We start from the raw sequence: 19,006 nt of genomic DNA on the forward strand, positions 1-19,006 counted from the left end.
TATTTTTTTAACCCTGAAGTTTTCCCACTTCTAAAAATAGATTTTCATAATTGACCAAATGTTTTGTTGTTTATTTAGTAAGTTTTATTTCTCTTCTGTAATATTTGCCATGTTTTCTTCAGGAGGTGAACATTTGCAAGTATTTACTTCAGAAACCTTTCGACAGTATTATGTTCTTTGGATACCCCATTTTACACATAGGAAACTGGAGGATATTGAAACCAAGACAGCCAATACTATGCAACGTATTTGCTATCTTTGCATCCCGGTGTTAGTTAAGGAAAAGTGTTGAATAGTAACAAATTTTATCATTTCTTTTCTTGCTGGCCTTTTCCAAATCTTGGCATTGAAGTGAAAAGCTTCAAGCCAGCCTTTATGTTCATAAAGCTTCCTTTTCAAATTTGGGTACTATTTTGACGGTGCTTTTTTTCTTCTTAAACTCTGGAGGGTGACACAAGATGTTGTATGCATCATAAACCTATTTTATTAAAAAGAAGAAGAATTGCTTTTGTTTCAACAAAATAATTATGAGCAATATCTACATTACTGAGAACTTGAAAAACTGATTTTGTTCCTTCTTCCAATGATTTGTTTTCATTGCTGTCTAGAAATGTTTAAAAAGGAAATACCAAGATATCATTTATAACACTGTAGGTTATATATCTTCTCCTAGTCAAAATGCCTGGTATATATTATATATATTAAATTCCAAGCCCTTCGTGTACATTTCTGCCATGCAAATATTATTTAATGCATAAAATACTTCTAAAGCAAAATTCAATAAATGCTGTATTCTCCATGGAGTGGCAGTTGAAAAACTCATAAATTTAGATTACACAGTCATGTCAGTGAATTCAAATTAATGAAATGGCATCCCACACAAGCACTACAGTAATTTACATATTAATTTCCACTAATGTTTTTTTATGGCTGTAACAGACTTGTACTAGTCATATTCGATAAAATACAACAGATTGTGACACAACAAACAGTGAGCAGTTGGGTATGATTTATCTGTTGTTCCAATGGATCCTCATTTTCCCAGGAAAATGCTTTGTCTACATTATTAATGTCTGACAATTTTCTTGTATGCATGCCCTGAAGCAGAATATGTCTGCTAATTTTGTGCAACGGCTGCTTTCATAACAAATGGTATTTATTTTTCATATTATGACAATACCAATAAATAGAAAATAAAGCTAGTTGTGTAGAGTTGGACACTAATATGAAACATGCATTTCTGTGTATACAAGGTGTACTTATTTTAGGTTGCAGAGATGAAAATTTTCACTGGATTTTATGTGCTTTCATCCTATACCATAGCACCTACTTTGATATTGAAAGTTTCTTTTTCTATTTGATGGCTCTTAAAAACACAGGCAGAGAACATGCCATGGCATCATGTGCTAGCTGCTTTCCTTCAGCTCAGTTATAGCAGCCCCTTCCTGAACCCAGGTCTCTTATCACAAGAATTAGCTTTCTTAGATGCTCCTCTGCTGGAGGGTCGATATAGAACAGAAGATAGAGTATGTCTGGAGAAAATGCTGTTTTAGAAGCTCTTGTGCTGCACTAGCTAAGTGGTAAAGCTGCATAGAAATTCTCCAGAAAATCTCAAAAACTTCTAAGATGATAAAAAATAATAATTAAAAAACCCACTAATGCACGCTGGTAACTTTGAAATCAATATATTGTCGTAATGAGAGTATTAGCATTGCATGACTAGTCAAATACTTGCTGACATGTAATCCTAGACCTTGGGAGAGAAATATCCTGCTCGTATGTAGTTGTGAGCCTTTGTGGGAGAAACATTGCAGAAAATGTCCACTGTTGACAGTGTGAGTAGGGGTAATGTGAGGATGTGCTTAGCAGTAATGTTTGCAAGGAAGAAGAAGCTACAATGTCTGTGTCTGTATATTATTTTGTATGCAAAATCTTTTTTTTTTTTTTTTTTTAATTCTGGCAATAAACTTCTCCCCCTGGAATCTCAGAAGACTTCAGTTCTCATTTCTTTTTACTGCACATCATTTGTATGCTCTGTGCTATATCTTCTTATTGACTTTGACTTTTAGAACTTCTTCAAAAAAAGAAACACTGGGTAATTTTTCATAGCTGGGCTGAAATAAAAATAAACAAAAAGCTAAATGTTTTTGAAAAAATGTAGGCAAAGAGAGTGTGTTAGACAACTTTCAGTATGAATATTTAATAATGCTGTTAAACTGATGCAAACAAAAGGGCTTTAAAGAAGTTGCTAAATGTAATGCACCAGGGTGTGTTTGGGAAACAAAGAGTATCTCCTGACTCCTCCAGCTCCTGCCTGTGCTGAGGGTTTACGCATATTGCGTGTTCCTGGCTCCCCAGAAGGCACGATCGCAGTTTCACGTAGCTGTTTACAGTGCCAACCTGCATGTGTTTGAGTGGGATGGTTAGGAGCTGATGGCTGCATCTTTCACTAGCTCTAACTGCCTACACTTCTCAATATTTTTAGGCAGTAAAATACAATTTCCAAGCTAAACAAAATCTCAATTCAGTGCAACATGCATAAAGATGTAGATTAAACAAATTTTAGGTAACAAGGTGTTACCTAAAGTTAGATTTCTTTTCTTTATTTTTTTTCTTTCCTTTCTGCATGGGTAGAATGAAGAAAATGAGATTTTTTTGTTTTCGTGTTCCTGGCCTCTTTGACATCACGTGAATAATAGCTTCTAGCTTCATTCAGCCAACTTACATTTTTGCAGTCACCATTGTCAAAAATATCTGTGAGGGAGCCTGGGCAAGCCCTGCCACCCACCACCCTGCCAGGGTTTAGCTGCTCATGGCCAGGGCCAACGCTGAGGCGGTGTCACTGCGTGTCTCAGCTTTGGGAATGAAGAAACAGAGGCTCACTAAATCTAAAGAAATATTACTGTATTTCAACATATTTTTACCAGCATGGACTGCTTTCAGAAGTTTCTCCTGAATGCTCAGAGTGATTTGCTGCTAAGGGCAGGGGCAACGTGCACAGAAAGTGAAAACTTGTGGCCGGAGCCCTACAGATGGCTTTCCTTGAGCGTCCCTTTTCCAGGGAAGGTAGTTTTCCACGTGGTGAGGGGCAAGTGGCCCTAATGTAGCTGTAATCAGATACTAGTATTTGAATTATTATATCCTTGGTCAAAATTTGTGGCTTAATAAATAGTATGCACAGAATTCTTTGGAAATATCTTGGCAATGGCTATCATGACTAGGGAAAGGAAAATAAAATTCAGGCTTCATACTTTAAAGTATGTAATTCCGTATGTATGTGCATATCTTGCACATTTTAAGCCTTTTCTTGAGGCATTCTTTCTTTATTTATCCTTATTGTATTTTTTGTGTGTGTGCATGGACCTGACCTTTTTCCCTGTGCTGGCTGACAGCAAAGCCTGCTTAGCTCAGCATCCCCTCCCCAGAAGCATTATCCTTTTTATCCTACAAGTGATATCCAACTTTGTGTTGTCTTCTTTCCATTACTATAGACAGGGAATATCTTTCTTGTATAAAAATGGCATTGTATACATCAATGTTGAGCCACATACTGTACCAAAACTGTATTTACAGCTGTAGAGAATTGGTTGTTTTACCTAGACCAGTTGTTTTTGTATCAGCAGTCTGGAAACTTCCCCTCCTTTTCCCAGCCTTATCATTCACCTAGATCTGTGTATATGAAGCTGTGCAAATGGATCACATGAGATGAACAGGACTGATGGATCACAGAAAGCTGTCCGAATTAACCAAACTTGAACAAGGTTGCACAGGTAGAAGTTTCAAGTGTTGGGGGAAAAGTTAACGGCAAATTTCAGAACAACAGGTTAGAAGTAGCAGTTACAAATGCGTATGGTCATAAATAAACAGAGCAGGTTTTGAAGAACATCGTTCTTCCCACTTCGTTAAAAGCAGATTCAGAGGAAAAGATGTCAGTAATGAAAAGAGCTGTTCACAAGGCTGTTTTCACCTCGATCATGTAATTGTTCATTTCTGCATGCAAATATGTTTTATGCAGCCGTTTTTACTATCTGTAGCATTACTCTTGCAGGAGAGGGAGAATGCCTTGGGTGGTACAGATTATCCATTAGTAATATTATGCATAGTAAATTAGTTAATATTAATTAATAAACATTTTACAGTATTATTATAGGTCTTCTGGTTAAGTGGCAGAGAGAACTGCTGAAGTACCTAAGGTTTCAAAAGTCTTTTGTAGGAATGTCATTTGAATTGCCATGTAATGGTAAAACATATTTGCTTATCTTGTAAACAGTTACATAACAATCTTTATTCTATAATGATAGATTTTCTTAAAAATCAAGGTTTAAATTTGTACATAGAAAAAACCCTCAAACTTCCCATCAACTCCATGGGAGACAGTACAGTGTTAAAGGAGAGCACTTCTCTGAGGTTACCTTGTTTTTGAGATGGTCTTTATATCGCATATGAAAATATCCTCTTTTTAAAATATCCTAAAAAAAATTAGAGAAAAAGTTTGAACCATTACAGATGTCCCTGCAGTTGTTCAAGCAATTCACAATAGATAGTCATGAAAAGACTACATTGTCTTTGTGTATATTTGTTCTGTATATTTGTTCACTGTTAATTAATTACAGAATTAACAGTGAACAAAGCACATTATTTTTATGCAAGTTTGTATTTTTAAATTCTCAATGCATCATTGAAAGGAGTGGTTTCTATTGTAAATGATTTATTCACTATTCTGATATGAATACTTGCTATTTGTTACTTTTAAGTTTTACCTAATGGCTTCTTCCTTGGATGAGTGAACTAAGCTAAATTTCAAATAATGCTTATATCCTTCCGATGGCTTGAAATGCTTTCCTTGTCTGATTTTGCCTAGTAAGAGAGAGAGAGAAGGAGACAAGAGGAAGAGGGGAAAAGGGTGGAAGTGGGAGAGAAAAAGAAAGGGGACAGAGAAGAATGGCAAGAAGGGAAAGAGAAGAGAAATCAAGTAGGCACAGGGATGTTTCAAATTTATAAAACTACCTTTTTTTTTTTTTAAGCTGTATAACATTTTAGTTTGTACTATACATAGCACCCCTTAATCACTGTGTATGTGTTCATTATAATTTTCTGAGGTTTACTTATTTGTGCATTTCATTCAGCTGAGATGTTTTTCACCTGTGCACTCTCCTACTTTCTAGGTTTTTTTTGTTTTTTTTTTTTTTTCCCTGAAGAACTAGCACTAGAGTAAAATCCCACTTTTCTTTCAGTCCAGCTCAGATCACCCCAAGCTAGCAGAGCATTTTCTCACAGGATCTTTCAGTGGCACGAAGCCTGTCAGACTGTTCTTTGCCACATAATAGGCCAAAATCTTTGCCTTTGCCTTACCAGGACAAATGGGCCCTGACATAACACACTTAAGGCCTTCCACGTTCACAGAAAGTTCACAATGTGAGTAGGGAGATCGGATATGAGGCAGCACATTACTTCATGTTGCTTCATGTGGGTCAAGGAAGATGGAGAGTTATTGGTATGGAAGCCAGCTCCTGCAGAAGCTATTCTGCAGCCTGAGGCAAAATTCTGTTTGAAGCTTTCAAGTTGTATATATTTTGTAAAGTTGCCTTTCCTTTTTAATCTTTTTTTTTTCCCTGCATTTCTTTGTTCTTTCTTTTTCATTTATTTGTGCTTCAATAACTAAGTACTAAACAAAACAAAACTTTCAAAAGCGAAGGAAACTTATGAGAAAGTGCCTAACACTTTTATTCGAACAGCAGTGACCATCACATAGCAAATGAAACTGCAAAGTACAAAAACGTTTTTTGAGAAAAAACTTTTTCATAGGTTCAAATGATACTCATTTAGGTATTTTTCCCCTTGTGAGTGGCACAACAAGTGACAAGTCACTCTATAACACTTATAATCTGTTTTTAAAGGAGTAAGTAGATGTGTTTACGATATCGATTACTTTTACTCAAAGGCTGTTGAGGATTGAAACCTTTCTTTATGTATTTAGTAGAAGCTAATTATTCCCCTTTCGGGAAAAATGCACTCAGTGAAAAGTAGATCTTTTTTCAGAAGAGTTGGTACAGTTTGGGATAGTTTCAAGTCTATCAGTATTCAGTTTATAAACTGGCTTTCTGGTGCTTCGTCTTTTTAATGAGGTTAGTCAAATGTGTAATACAAGTGCTGATGTGCAATGAAGATAGCAAAAAATAAACAACTTATTTCTAGATTTGGAATGCGAGTTGATGTGTACTAGCCATGCGTCTGGTGGTCTGTAGTGAGGTGAGTGGGGAAAAAAAAGGCTCTCCAGTATTTATTATGAGCTCTCTGGCTTTGTTCTTTCGAATATAGAATATTTTAATTGTCACATTAATTACAGGTACTGTGTGGGGTTGGTAGCTTATTTATGTGCAGTTGGCTAGGAGAACATGACCAAACTTCTGTACAAAACCAAGTCTGCGATCGTACTTTTAATTCCCATTTGGTAGCAATACGTTGTTCCAGATAGCGACAAAGCGTTGCTGAAACATTATCTATACAAGACGTACTGCTTTGAAGCTGCAATGTTAACTGTAAAAACCTTTTACAATTAAAATAGTAGCACCCTCTAGTGTGGATTCAGTTATACTGGTTAGGACCCTTTACATCGGAGTAAGTATTTAAGAGGAAGATGAATCCCTGTAGCATAATGGGTTTTTTTACTAGTATTAATATGTTGAAAGTAGAGGTTGTACTGTACAACTCTGGCTCAGCTGAAGGGGATGTATAAATGCCTGGTGGGTAGCCACATCTTAAATATATACAGATATTTGTGAAGTTGGTCTGTATCTCTGCTCTTCTACAGATATTCAGCACTTAGGTCAGGCCAAAAAAATAAAATAATCATTGATTTAAATCATTTTAAAGTAAAGTGATTAAGATTTAATGTAAAGTGACACCATACGATGATAGAGTTGAAGTGCTTTTTACTTTATTTACAGCGATTGTTTCTCATAAAAACTAATTTATTTTTCAAAAGGTTAAGGAAGGATGATAAATTGGCTTGCACTTTCCTTTGTCATTAAGCTGCGGGTTTTAACCAGAGAACATATGGACATTTATGAGAACTGATGGAAATCTGAAAATAGTGGTGACAATTAGTGCTTCAATAAATGCTCATCCAACTGAATCCAGCAGGAAGGGCCATTCATTAAAAAGTATTTTGTGGTATTTAAAGCTTATTCAAAAGCTTTCTAGAAAAAAAACCATCAACAACAAACCTTGTATTTTTTCAAGGTTTAAAGTGATTTCAATGTATTTTTGTCCTGCAGACGTGAGATGATATTTAGAGCCTTTTTGGCTTCTTTCCAGAAGGTGGAGGAATTGATCAAATTAGTTCTGCATATTTTGTATGCCATCATGTTTATTTGCAAATTCTGTAATCCAAGTCTTCATTCTTTGAATATAATAGCAATAGGTTAATAGTAGCAAATGTAGTAGTCCTTGTTCTCACATCCAGACCTCTCTCTCTGTTCATTGAGCGTCTTTAGCAGGATCTTAGCTTTGGTCACCTTCTTCTTTGCATCACAGAAACTTAGGTCTTTTCAGCCCATTCTTTGCCATTGTCAGGGATCAAATTATATTCTTGTTTAGGAGCTCCCGTGACCTCCACAGGCTCTGGACTGAATGGACTGAATTCTGTACTGGTACCTCAAATGGCTGTGATATTTCTAGGAATCATTACATCATATGAATCTCTTCCTTTGCATCCAAAATAACTTTCTCTGTGGTAAATAAGTTAAATTACTTTATATTCACTGTAATTTTTAAAAGTATTTTGTAATTTGTTCTTGGTCCACAAAATGTATAATATGATACTCAGAGTATTTTTTTTTGTTTCAAGAGTTTACCTATTCTTTCTGTTAACTATACTTTCTTTGGATGTTAATAATTATTCTTTTTAAAGAAGGTGTGAATTCTGTAATTCTTGTATGTAGTAGTTTCTTAGAGGTAATGTATATACATACTGTGTGTTATAACTAGGAAATAATTTATGATATTTTCTTGTAATGCTTTGGTGCTAAATTTAAGAAAATCTCACAAAGAAATGAGACGTTACTATCTAGGATAATTTGCAGATGAAACTGTGAGAATCATCTATTAACTGTTTTTTTTTTTTAATTCGTAATTTAATTAACAATGCACCCATTTATAATCAGTGAACTCAAGCATAATTATCTCAATTATGGTTGCTTTTCAAACTGTATATTTAGATAAGAGTGGGGGATTTTTAGGGTGGATATCAGGGAGAAAAACAAAACTAGAATAACATTTTTTACAGTAAAGTAAAACACTGGTTTATATTGACTAAGGACATTAAAGATCCTCTGTCTTTGGGGATGTATAAGAATTCATTTATCAAGAACACTATAGGTAAAGTTGCACCTGTTTTGGAGCGTAAGTATTAATTTGTAGACCTCTTGAAGTCCCTTATTCTCTCCAATGCTGTTTACAAATTAGGCTTTCTCTGGAATGATGTTCTGTTGTCTCTGCAAAACAATTTGCAGAAATGAAGAATATATTTTTTTAAGAATACTTTTTTATTACTATTGAAGAACTTATTTTGGCTTTGTGAAGTTCTTTTATGAAGTTATAAAGTACAGTGTTTATGATGTTCTTTTCTCATGAATACTAAGTAATTTTCTTTTTGTGGGATGATATTATAAGAAGATTAGTTGAGAGAAATCAGAAGTAGTTCATTCATTCACTCATTCTCCATGCTGGTGATTCATAATACCATTTTCTTTCGTACAGTGGAAGTGATATCAAGAGAGAGAATATTTCAAATTCTTTTCATATGTTCTTTAACAAATCCTTTGCAATTCTTTGCAGTTTAACATAAACTTTCCTATTCCCTGCCTCTGGTGTTTAATTTTCTATAATGCTTGTTAGTTTTCCATGCGTTGGAGTTGAGTTTGGGGAAAAGGAGGATTATAACTAAAGTTTCCTTCTCTTACTGTTTCATCAGCCATGTATATAAATTCTGTAACTTTTAAATGACTTCTTCTAGTTGTTTTTTTTTTTTTTAATTTATTTTTTCCTCAAAGGATCTTGTTTGTTACATGAAAAAGTAACTGAAGCAATTGGCTGCTGAAACTCCACATTTTTTTTCCAATGAAAAGTGTACCTTTGAGCCCCATTACAAACTTCCACTTTTGGCCAAATGGGACAAAGTAAGCTCAAAGAACATTGGTTTTGGAAAAGTCAAGAGGAGATTTTTCTTTTTTTACTGATTTTTCTTTTGCACTTTTTTCTGCTAGAATTGTATCTGCTATGTAGAGATTTTGCAAGGAATTGTGGTGTTAAGAATCTGCAGAACTCCAGAATGCTCTAGGCAATGTTCCTGCCAAAAAAGTAATGAGATTGGAGAAAAATATATCTTCAAATAGAAAGAGAGCTTAAATATAGAAAAATTGATAACTGGAAACTAAAATGAATTAAATATAGATATACAGAAATTTTGGCCTATAGTCCATTTGCTTTTTTTTTTTTGACTAGGTTTGGAAAAGTCTTCTGTAGATTGTAAAAAAGCAGTCAAGATTTTAGAACCTAGTCATGTTTCTGGCTCCTGAGAGGACATTGACTGTCCTATGGGGTATGTTTTAGAGATTGTTTATGTGGTTTTGGAATGGCAGCAGTGTCACATTATCTAGTATAAAACATCATACTAAGTGCTTTGTGTTTCAGTAAATTGTTCTTCCCCTGTGAAGTAATTTCATAGAAAAAAAAATTATGTGGCAATATTTAGACTGTAAACTTAGATGTGAAGACTGCATGCTGCCTTATACCAATTACTGATTAAGATGCTATGATAATCTAAAACCTAGTCTTGCAGTCAGTAGCCAGAATAGGTGATGTTCAGCAATAGGATCTTGGAACTGATTTTTGTTATTACATAATATTTTTAGTTAAAATTTGAAAAAAAATCTATATTGAAGAAGAATAGAATACAATAGAAGCTTTCAGACTGACATGTCATGAATGTTTTAAGCTGGAGGAATTCTAACATTTTAAAGCATTTTACGTGTTGGATCTCATTCGTTTGGAATCAATCTAAGAACAAATGTGCACTTCCTCAATAAGTGCATCTTATTTCTACATGTATTCCTTCTGTAAAGTATATTTTTTTCTTTTTCTTTTGACACACTGTTTCCTCCAGGAAAGAAACTCTCCCTCTATTGAAGCTGAGACTCTGATTTCACTTGGAAGTTTCTTAGGTATTCTATTAATTTAGAAAGTAGTGAATTTATAGTCAACATTTCCAGTGCATTTTTGAAGATTCTTTTACCTGAAAGTTGGCTTTATTGAAAAGTACTACTAATCTTTTTTTTTTTTTGAATAATTCAAAATACGCTTTTCTTTAAAATCCTGATGAAATCTAGAATTAAAGGAGTTTTCTCTTCATTTTTTTGCAGTAAACAGTATGACTATTAAGAGAGGAAAGAAGAAATCAATAATTCCTGCGTCGCTTCATCCAGTAACCTCCCATTACAAACTGTCACGCACGATAGTATTTTTTATAACTTTGTTTACCCGGTGGTTTAACTGGAAGGCTGTTCCAGAATCTCATCTCTTCCAGGATAAGAATCTGTAATTTTAGCCTAAATATATCAATGACCAGTTGACTTTCATACATACATACATAGAGGCTGTGCATATTTATTTATTCTGCTGTTACTACTGTCTTTCAGCTGAAATAGTTCTTTCCTACTATCTTCCCGCCTAATACATTTTAAAGTGCAGTGATAGCCTTCTCAGTCTTAATTTTATGTGAATCAAACAAAGCTGTTAGAGTTAACATGTAAGGCTAACAACGTGATGCACTTTTGTTTACCTGAATATTGTAGATGTCTTAAATCAGTGAGCAGTTGTTAGCAGTATAGGAGCATCAGTCCAATGGTGTTAATGCCAATCTCAAAGTCTGTAGAAACTATTAACAAAACTTGTCGTTGTACACAAAGAAGAGCCTGACTTTGTTCATATTACTTTTAAAAACAGTAGGGAGAAAATGAAGGGTATGCACACGTATAAACACCAAGAATTGCTGCTTTTTGGTTTCTTAAAGGGAATCAACTGTAATGGAAAATTTACTTTCCATTTCTTGTTTTGAGCTCAGTCATATCCAGATTTCTGCGTGGAAGCTAAGTCTCATTTACCCAGCTGCTTTGTCGTATAGACTGTGGGACACTTCTTTTTTGGGAGACTGAAGAAGATAGGGGGCAGTTTCTGTGTTAATCTAGTCCTACTGCATTCAGTAATTGATTGTTGGGTTTTTCTCCTGTGAAATGTTAATTAGTTTTAGTCTCCATTTCTAATACTTTTATTACATCGAGATACTATAGTCGTCATCTGAAGTTTGTTCATAAAATAATTCAGACCAAGATATCAGAGACCGTTTCCAAATATTCCAAATGATTTTTATATTCAGCGTGTTTCACGTAGTTAGTGAATACAGAAATGGTCATGCTAATCAGGTAGATATCAAAGCAGGAAACGCCCCTGTACAAGGGGAAATACCTTAAGCTACCTTTGTGGTGGTCTGGATAAGAAGGATATAATTTGCAGCAACTGCTGCCCAGAGTCATTGAAATTGGTAGAAAAGATCAATACAGGTATGAAAATGCCTCCAGGGTCATGGACAACCTTTTTCTTTAATGTGTTCTGATTGTAATATGACTTTGTTGTTTCAAGTGCTATAACAGGGAGCAAACTGGAATAGCCTCTATATGTTTACATCCTTCATCTCCGTGTGGAGATAACAGGATGGTTTATCTTTCATTTTTCAAAACATCAAGCACTTAATACAGATTTAACTTCACCCTTTTCTATTAGGTCAGTATTTCAGGATTATTGGAAACCAGGACTGGATGACTTCTTGTTTACTACTCCTATTGACGCTTTTGTAATTGGTACTCTATAATGCTGCTTACTCATAAAATAGGGAAACATTTTGAGATAGAAAAATAACCTATGCTTTCACAGAGCTTTTTCTCTTTAATGTAAAACATGATTCAGTGGAATAGCTGTGGTCATTCTTGATGGATTTCTGTGATCGACACTCTAAAAAGATAAAGCCTTTATTTGCTTTGTAATTCTTTCCATTTGTGAAGTGAAATATCATCACTTAAAGTCAGGAGCCAATATGGAATTTTCTAGGACAATTCTCAGAAAGAAATTCTAGTTGTGCAACTTTATTTCTTCTTTCTGGGATAATCGATTGCAACAATTCAATTTTACTTGAAAGGGTATCATTTTTGAGGTGTTTAACATCATAAACAATTACACAGTGTATTAGATACACAGCTAAAAGTTGAATTCCTTTACTTGTAATTAAAAATTGAGAAGCGCAGTTATTTGCTCCCTGTTGAATAGAAGTGCCTGTTCAACAAGGGTTACTTAAGTAGCACTTACTAACGTAGTAATTTCTTTATTCTGGCAGAAAATACCTACTAAATGGACAGTGATATAACAGGTGATGTCACAGTTTTGTCTCTGCAAAGATCTTTGGAAATGGATGAAATTAAATGGGAATTAAATCTCTGTCACCAAATAGAAGTACGACAAGGATAACATACACTGGATCTGCTCACTGGGAAAGAGTATTAGAAATGGAGGCAAGGGATTATCTTTTGAGTAATGAGTTTTTCCATCATTACTGTTGCAAAAGCCACAATATTCTGTCCTGAAAAATATAGGAAAGAGAAGAAGAAAACGTTCTATTTCTATTTCTATTCTATTTCACCTTCCAAACAGATAGGAAGCTTGTATTTGTCCAAAGCAAGGTTGAGATACTAGGGAAAGGGCTGCAGGACTGGGACCAAGAGTAACTCATTGGAATCAAAGGTCTTTGTGTTCTCATTAGAGCTGTGAGGGAGAAAAACCACTACATGCTTATAGTTTGCTTTTTGATGGTAAGGTCATAAGCTATTCCCTGGCCCTGGAAATTATTAATGCCCTGTGTATGAAGGGTTAGGAGAAGATCTTTGGGGACAAAAACAGGCACAAAATACTAGAATGCTTATGTTGTATTAAATGGGGAAAAATGAGAGAAGTGCTGTTTATGGTGTCAGTTTGCAAGATTTTAAAAGTCACAACTTTGTGGCATCTCCACTTGCAGCAGTACACTGTAGCTTATTCACCAAATAAACTGGAAGAATGGAAACAAATTGTTCAACTGAGAAATACAAAAAACAAAAGCCCACCGTTAACACTTTGCATTGTGTCATTTTAAACTTCCCAATTTACTGAATTCTTACAACATTGGTCACGGTTCACCACTACTGCATTTTAATCATTTATGAAAACACGAGAAGAAAAAAAGAAGATCAAAACATATATATAGTCAAAACAAATGTGTAACTGCAAAATGACAAAAAAGCGAAAAAGCATTGCAGTCGAAGTATTTTTAAGAACAAGTTTATTTTCAGCAACTTTAAGGTACAATATTTTAGGATCGCTTCTTTTTCCCTTTCCTAACATGAATTTTAGTTATGAAGAAGTGATTTAGATTTGACAGCAATAAGAGGCAAAGTGTGTCCACAATAATACCCAGACAGTAATGAAATAGGGAAGGATGGTGGGTGGAAATTACCTTGTGTTTACAACAGCAAAAACTGCAACGTTGTGACTTGCTCAGACTGGGATTGAATTTGCAAACATGTTCTTGTTTCCATGTATGACAGAAGGTCTCAGATTAAAAAGGGAAATTACTTTTTAATCTTATCATTTCATTCACTCTTATCCATAAACATAGATCATGCTAAGTACTTGGCAGTCCTTCCAATTTGTTAATTTAATTATTACACTTCTGCAATGCTTCTCAGCAGTGAAAGATAGTCAAATATTTTACCAAGCTAGAATAATTCTATTGATCTCAGAGGAGCTATAGTGTTGTATAATTAATACCAGTGTAATCAAAATAAGAGTTTCTATTGTAAGTCACTGGAGCCCATTCCTGCTCGACATGCTATAAAGGGACATGACTGCTTACAATACCGTAGAAACCAAATCTGTAGAACAGTTTTGTCAGATTTTGCTCATCTATTTGTAAGGCACTACAGCTGAACACCCATAATAATGTTATTTTTTTACAGTTAAGTACACTCTTTCCTGTAAGAAATAAGAAAACCCACAGAGATTCAAATGATATGAAATTACAAAATAGTTACTTCAAAAAAGTAATTTTTGCAACAGTAAATTATACTGAGTTGTAAAGTGCCATGGGTATATTGTGTCTGAAAAACACATTGCCTCAGCCAATTTTTGACTGACTTTGTTCTTTTTTCTTCTTCATCTAAAAAAGTATTTCTTACCAGTTGCTTTATTTCAGTTACCCTGTTCTCCATCTTGTCTCGTTGCTCATATTTTAGTGAAGGCAAGCAATCCTCTGTACAAGCTCCTGAGTGCCGTCATTTCCTAGACATTCATTTTCAAGGTTAGCATTTATTAGTCCTAATGTTCCGTATCTTCTTTCCTACTCTTTTATGTATGTTTTTCAGTCTATCTGCAAAGCAGTTTTGTTCCGTACCTTCAGATCCCTACTGTAAATTTTCTGATGCATATGAATAATTTACAAAATTGTCACCTGTGGGTATAAATTTTAAGTCCATTTACACGTCTGAGTTAACACAACATTTTAATGTTCTTTCTTCCACTCTGAATACTATCTCTTACTGGTCTTGCAGTTTCTTTACGTCCTTTTCAGCCTGTAAAACCCCTAGTATACCAATAATATTTTAAAAAGATAATTACATCAAAATTTTATATTTTAAGTTTTGGAAGATTTTCTACTTCCACCATGATTTATAAGAAAGGGATGTAAGGAACCTCTGTTTCCCGACTTGCACTGTTCATTTAACAAGGAACACAGGCTTATTCTCTTAAAGCAACTGGGAGCAAATACATTCAGAAGTGTGTTGTTAGTTTGTGAAGTTTTCTGAACCTAAACTCTTCTGAACTGTGCTCCAAGTCTTGTTCTCTCTCTCTTTTTTTTTTTTCCCCTATCAGGAAGGCAAGATTTATAAAGAGCGGTAATAAGTTTTGTCAGCTAGAAAAAAAAAAAAAAAAGGCAGGCAGGCTTTTGGGTACACAGACCCAGGTCTTAAATGCAAACAGCACAGCTATATGATCTTGTTTAAAAAAAGATAGTACTTCTTCCTCCAAACTCTGACTTGTTTACATCCTTAAATCTTCACAGCTATAACCACAGTTTTATTTTTGACCTAACTGGTATTAGTCTGGCATAGAGAGTAAACTCTAAAGGCAGAGATACACATTATTATATTTATCAGATTCTGTTTCCAGTTGTGAGAATTTAAAACTTTACCCAAGAGTACTAAATAATAAAAAGCATATTAACAGTGAATGATATTACGTATGTAAGATCCCTGATAAGATTACAATCTTTGTCCTGGGGAGAGTTAAATTTACATTTCTATAGTTTAAAAAACATTGTTAAAACTATTCACTGTGTCCTAAAATTCTGTGACTCCAGGAGGATTCTGAAACTTCAGAACTTCTTTTCTTCACATTTTTAAACTTGCACACTATATCTTAGCTTTATGGGAACAGTCTAGGAGATTTTTTTCGCTGTAAGCAGGCTTGAGTGGTGAGGTCTATGATAAGGAGGAAGGCTTATCTTAACAGCTATTCCAAGAAAATCAAGCTGTTCAGTAATAATTAAGCTGTCAGTAGTGTTTCTCATGTTTACTGCTATAATAGCTGGAAAGAAATGTCAGAAAGAAAACATTTAATCAGTTCCAAAATGAGTTGGAAAGGAGATGAGGAAATTTGCACGAAGGATGTCTGTTACTATATTTTAGTATTTTTTCCTGCTTTTCTATAGAAAAGGCTTGACAGAAGCAAAGATCATAGGGAAGAAGCAAGGTTTCTCAATTGGGCAGTCTGTGACAGAAGGAAAGCAGGCAGCAGGAATCTGTTTGATTTTTATATTAGTTGTGCAGTGTACTTCAGTTCTTTGCTAAGATTCACATTGCTTAATGTGCTATTATTAGCTAGAAAATGGAAGATGTGCAGAGAGATAGCAAATTTGCAGAAGACACAATGTCATTTCGGCTACTTAGATTTGGAAGGCCAGGAGGTGCTCTAGCAAGGCTGACTTACAGCAGCATGATTGCAATAGAAATTCATTTAGATAGCTGCAAGGCAGGACATCCTCAATAGTTATTAGAAATGTCTATCAGTCCTGAAATTACAATCACTCAAACAAAATATAGTTGAATCGCAGGAGCAATCAGACTAGCATCAGAAACTGATAGTAACACATAACACTGGCTAACTATGTAACTGTACTACTAGCTGAATTCATCTTATTGCAGTTTTTTTTCTTGAATGCTTCTGTGAGCCAGTCGCCATTCCTTTAAAAAAATAAGATAAAAGGGCATAATGCTCTTAGGCAAACTGCTGGTGGCGGACAATGAGGAATACTAAAAAAAAGAAAAAACTGGGACCACGGTACTGATGGAGTTCAATTTCCTTCAATAAGGGTCTCTCATTTTTGTTACCAAAAGAATTAAAAGCTGTAGCGTGAAAGGTAGGTGATTCGAAGTCATTAACATTCTCAGAAAGGCTGGGACTTCAGAGCGAGAATGGTATGAAATCACAGAAGACTCATAAATTATTTGAAACGTTGAGCATGTTTACTTCATGTGGAGATCACTGTAACTGGGTGATTGCACTGCAAAGAACCTGAAATCTTCTGTAGTAGTAGGTAGCTGGAAGAGGAGGTTTTAACTGCTTCAGCATAGTAGCTTATTTGTTAGCATAGTTGCCCAGCAGGCAAACTCTGCTTTATTTAACTAAAATGGCTTTGTGTAACTCATCCGAGTGCTCTAACCGCTGCTATGGGGAGAATCCTTCGTCTAAGCTGTGAAATTGGGCCACTGGGGACGCAGTGCAAGAGTCCTACGTGCAGAAGGAAGGATGAGCAGTCGGCAGCTTTGTGTCCAGTTTGATAAGCGGGGGCAGCAAAACTCCCTGTTCTCTGGATGTTTCTGGACTTCTGTTGGGCACGTAGATTGAGCACACACACACTGATAGTACTTCATGTTGTAGAAGCATGTAATTCTGGGTGCCCAGCTTTTTCCTGGCTACAGTGATAGCATCTCATCCCTGTGTCCCTCAGGTGTTTGTCAAAGTAGAATTAGCACAGTCAGCACTGATTTAACTTGTTCTCAGAAAACTCCCTGTGACAAAGTCCCTCTAAGCTCCAGAAACAATCCGTTCTATTTTTCTTTTTGACAATTTCGATACGATATGGTATCAGTACAAAGTAAGTGTATTTCAATAATTTCTTGTTGGAACAGTGAAAGCTGAAAAAAACTTTGATTTGGTCACATCGTCTCAGTATTCCCCTGACATAAATTAACTTTCATCTCAATTTTCTGGAACATAGGCCAATGAAGTGCCTCTGATACGAGCAGTGGTTGTTCCTAGTCCAAGATCTGATTATTTTTTTCCCTGTAAAAGGAAATAAACCTCCCATCAATCAGACCTGCAAGCAAGCGTGATCTTTTCAAAAGATAACAAAATCCTTTACAGATAGTGTGTGTACTTAGTATTACAGCTCCGGATTAATCTTGACATATCATCATCCTGAACAGATACATCCTGAAAATGTAGGTCTGCAAAACAGCCTTACAATGATAACGGGAATGGCTGGAGATGTGGGAATACTCCCTCAAAACTTAGAATGAAATTACTGGGGCATTGCATTTTTCAATAAGCAGAAGCCTCTGAAGTGATGCAAAGATGCAGGATAGTTTAGAAAGACATAAGCTTCAGATTGGTCTGGGAAAGAAATAAAGATGAAGTCTCTTTGGGAAACAGATATTTCAGCAAAATCAGGTAGCATCGAAGACTAAAAGAAGCTGGATGTGGTTAAGAAAGAGACTCAGAATTGCAATGCTTTCATTATTTAAATGAAAAAGACATTCTTTATAAAGAAGTATTTTGCTACCCTAATTGTCTAAACAAATGACAAATGTGCTAATCAGTTAAGCAAATTGACATTATTGTTTGAAATAATAGGGAGACACAGTGATGTGCCTCTTTGATATTTGTTATGTATTCTGTTTATTTTCGAGAGCACAGATAAATAACGAGGAGAGCAAAACAACTGTTGCAATGTTACTGTGTATTAAAGGATTATGGAGTAATAGGAGTAATGGAAAGTGCATGCAAATACAAGCTGATGTTTTAGTTACTCGTTTTTCTCATGTTTGAGGAATACCAGACTATTTAGTAATGGTAAGCTAGCATTAGGCTCTATATAGCCAACAGTACAGAGGGATGAGACATCAACTTTGCTAGCAGCTTGCACTGGAAATTGTGACATAAGGCTGGTTTTTATAGTCTTCAAACACAGGTTCTGTTCCAAAAAGCAATACGCAGAGTTGCAAAGACAATTTTCTGTGTGTCCGTCTCATCCTGTTTTTCTGTTATCTCCCCTCCGTTGCCCTAGATTATTACTTAGTCTGCTTTTGTTTTCAGCTCCCAGCAAGACCAGCTAGTTCTATTTTCTCTGACTTCCCTAAATGCCTTTGGTAGAGCTATTGAAAGTACAGGAGAGACAGTCTGCTTAATTGAAGTTCTCATAACGAACGTCTGCATCATCATCTGCATAATACCAGGCATGGGGAGCGATTGCAGGAAGAAGCTTGCATGCTTGATAGCTCTGAAACAGATCATGATACCAATTGCCTAGCATGCTACACGCTGCATTCAGTGTAGGATTCACAGAAAATATTGAAACTTCTAGTCAGTTTCTGGCGTGGTTGGTTTAATTAGGAGATGAGACAAGCTGGTAAACGTGCCCAGTTTTCCTTTGGGGGCAGATGAAATTTGCTAGCTCTATGGGAGGATTGAATCTGCTCAGTATAAACCAGCTTGTCATAGAATAATGTAGATGACCTCAACAGACTACAAACAAAAAGCAGTCTTCAAAGGTTTGTCCCTTTCCAGAATTTAAACAGGCTTGTGT

The 19,006-nt window shown here is 35.3% G+C and overlaps 1 protein-coding gene across 11 annotated transcripts in view; it reads left to right on the plus strand.

The window, feature by feature from the left end:
• Positions 1 to 19,006, plus strand: part of IMMP2L (inner mitochondrial membrane peptidase subunit 2) — a 465,930-nt gene that overhangs the window by 93,873 nt on the left and 353,051 nt on the right. The window lies entirely within an intron of this gene.

Source organism: Anser cygnoides, chromosome 1, assembly GCF_040182565.1.
Source record: "Anser cygnoides isolate HZ-2024a breed goose chromosome 1, Taihu_goose_T2T_genome, whole genome shotgun sequence".
NCBI classification, from domain to species: Eukaryota; Metazoa; Chordata; class Aves; order Anseriformes; family Anatidae; genus Anser; species Anser cygnoides.